Below are 3,519 nucleotides of genomic sequence, written 5' to 3' on the forward strand. Positions count from 1 at the left end.
CTTCTCTCTTCACTCTCTCTACGCCGCCCCAGCTCAGCCCACCGCCGCCGGCCGGAAATCGCCGTTGCCGGCGGACTACCTCCAAACACCTCCAAATTCACACCATGTAATTTTCACAAGTTCCTCCTTCCATATCTCCAAACCAAATCCTTCAAAAATCCCTCAAACTCCTAGAATCTTAGATCTAAGAAACTTTCTCGTCACCTTTTTACCCAAATTCTTGAAGCTCCAACCACTACCACCCCACAATACTTACATCAATGGATAGAGCTCCTCAAGACCTAGCTATTGATGCCAATTTCACCATGAAAATCCGGCGATCAAATCCGGCCAAATTCCGGCAACCTCCCCGAACACCCTCTTTTGGCATACCACCATTTTTTCGGCCACTTGAATTATAAAATGGTAAAAATCCTATTATTTTTCGTGGCTGATTTTTTATTTTATTTTTATTTTTTCAGATCTTATTTTTGTCTATTATTAATTATTTTAGCATTAGTTTTTGAAGTTTGAAATGTCAAATTTTCTGTTTTTGCACTTGTTGAAGTAGTAAAATAGTTTTGTGTTGATAAAAGTGAGGTAGTGAAAAATACTTAAGAGTATATGGTACTTGTTTGATTGTTTATTTACTACTTCAAGACTCTTTGAGTACAACACTCAAAAGTCAAATTGTTTGGTAAGAAAATGTAGATTTTTGGACAGTGTTTGAATAAAAGTCTGTTTTTGAATAGTGGAGAGCAGATTTTGTTTGAAATACTTGACAAGATTTGAACCAGAAAGTCTGGCATTTTGAATTTAAGAGCGGATTTTGTAGAAATATCTGTCAAAAAGATTGATTTTTAATTTTTTTGAAATAGCTGATTGTTTTGATATAAAAGGAGGACACTCCATCTTACTGAGGGAGCTCTACACACAAAAAAGAGAAAAAATCAGTAGCTATAATATCCCTTAACAACTTTTGTGAGTTGATTCTTAAGTGAAAAACTTGTTTAAGGAAAATAGAGTAGTCTTGAAAGATTTTTCTGGAGTTACATAATTGTATTGTTTTGTTGGGGTATTTCTAGTTTATTTTCTTGGGTTTGAATCTGCCGGTTGTCGTTGTCTTTTGCTGTTGTTGCTGCCCGTTTAATTGTTTTGCTGTTGATTTTGGAAAGAGCTGACTCTGCTGTATTTGTTCTTCTTTCTGTTGTCCAGGTAATTTTCGGACCATGTAAACTCATAAAATCGAGTTGGAATGAAAGATAATGACGTTGGGGAATATTAGTAACTTTATCCTTCTATTGTAATTCATTTTTATATGCTCTTGAATGTTTGATAATGTTATAACGATATGTTAGTTAATTAAATTGTGTTAAGCATCTTTAATTATTTTTATTTTTGCAAAGCATTAGATATAATTCCACTGGCATTTGGTTGTCTGAAAGGAGCATATATATTAAAATTTGAACTTTTGTAGCCATGTTTGTCCCTTTGTTGTCACCAAGCTAAATTTTTATTACTATTATTATTATTATTATTATTATTATTATTATTATTATTATTTTTATTATTATTATTATATTTTAGAGTCTCAATAATCTTTTTTTTATCTCTTAAAAAATACTTATTTAGTAAGGTAGTTAAGTTGTAGATTAGAAAGACAATCTGTAAACTTATTTTTGTAAATAGTTGGTTACGGATTGCAAATAGCAAGATATGGCCAAATCTATAACATAGCTTTAAAAGGCCATATCTGCAGATTTAAAGTCCAAAAGCATATGGGCTTTTGGATTTTGTCTTGGACATGAGCTCATTTGACTCTATCAACCCAATAGTGGGCTGCCTCATTCAATGTCAAGACAAGCCCACATCTTACTAGTTTTAAGCAATGTCAATTGATAATTTTTTCTCATTAGTTAAGTTGTAAATTGTTATTCAAATCTTTTCTTTAATTTTTTTTAAAAAAAAATAAATAAAAACGGACATAAGAAAAGCATAAAAATCAAATAAACTACAGTTTATCCAAGTTTAATTCAAGCCAAATGTAGTCAATAAAGCGACCGTGCTAGAACCACGGGACTCAGGGAATGCCTTACACCTTCTCCTCGGTCAACAGAATTCCTTACCCGGACTTTATTTTCGCAGACCAATAATAATAGAGTTAAACCTTCCTTTGAATAGGGATTCAAATAAAAGGTGACTTGGAACACCAGTAGAAATCAATTCCAAGTGGCGACTCTGTAAATAAAATAATTCCTACTTCAAATTTCTCACTTTAATTGGAAAAGCTCTTTAACCCACAATCCATAACATTTTACACATTATCTCTTGGAGGGGTAAAAAGGGGTGTGACATTTACTATGAAGCACAAAGCTGATGGCTCAATTGAAAGATTAAAAGCAAGATTTTGGTAGCTAAGGGATTCATTCAGACTTATGGAGTGGATTATCAAGAGACATTTGCCTTTGTTGCTAAGATGAACACTGTTAGAATTCTTTTATCTTGTGCAGCTAATCTTGATTGGGACTTGCAACAGTTTGATATGAAGAATGCTTTTCTTCATGGAGACTTAGAAGAAGAGGTGTATATGGAGATTCCTCCTGGATTTGATACTACACAGAGTCAAGGAAAGGTATGCAAATTGAAGAAAGCCTTGTGCGGACTGAAGCAATCCCCCAGAGCTTGGTTTTGACACATTCAGCAAAGCAATGATCTCTTTCGGTTACCAACAAAACAACGATGATCACACCCTCTTCTTAAGACATCAAACGGGTAAAGTCACTCTTCTCATAGTTTATGTTAATGACATAGTAATGACAGGAGATGTCTCGATTGAAGAAGTTGTTAGCACATGAATTTGAGATCAAAGATCTAGGAAAATTGAAGTACTTGTAGGGAATTGAGATTGCTAGATCCAAAAGAGGAATCTTTATTTCTCAAAGGAAGTATAATCTGGATCTTTTGAAAGAAACTGGTATGACAGGTTGCAGACCCGCAGAATCCCCCATTGAAAGCAATCACAAGTTACAAAGCAGAGTTGGAGAATCAGTTCATAAGGAGAGATATCAGAGGCTGGTTGGAAGACTCATTTATCTCATCCCACACTAGACGAGACAGCCTATTCAGTTAGCCTGGTGAGTTAGTTCATGCATGATCCCCAAGATCCTCATATGCAAGCTATCTTTCACATTTTGCGGTATCTAAAGTCTGCTCTAGGGAAAGGTTTACTTTTCTCCAAACATGATCACCTCCAAATAGAAGCCTTTACAAACACGGATTGGGCTGGATCTCTAGATGACAGAAGATCAACATCCGGTTACGGTACGCTCGTAGGAGGAAACTTGGTTACTTGGAGAAGCAAGAAGCAAAGTGTAGTTGCTAGATCAAGTGCAGAGGCAGAATATAGAGCTATGACCCAGGGTGTTTGCGAACTGCTTTGGCTACAAAAGCTACTACATGAATTGAGACTGTATGAAAAAGGAAAACTTTCCTTCTACTGTGACAATAAAGCTGCCATCAGTATAGCTAATAATCCAGTCC

At 35.1% G+C, this 3,519-nt stretch overlaps 1 long non-coding RNA gene across 1 annotated transcript; it reads left to right on the forward strand.

The window, feature by feature from the left end:
* On the forward strand, positions 1 to 1,346 carry LOC138872145 (uncharacterized). The gene is made up of 2 exons (XR_011400587.1): positions 1 to 405; positions 1,195 to 1,346. It is a non-coding gene; the product is annotated as an uncharacterized lncRNA (long non-coding RNA).
* Positions 1,347 to 3,519: the final 2,173 nt, after the last annotated feature.

This window comes from Nicotiana sylvestris, chromosome 6 (genome assembly GCF_000393655.2).
Source record: "Nicotiana sylvestris chromosome 6, ASM39365v2, whole genome shotgun sequence".
In the NCBI taxonomy this organism is placed as follows: Eukaryota; Viridiplantae; Streptophyta; class Magnoliopsida; order Solanales; family Solanaceae; genus Nicotiana; species Nicotiana sylvestris.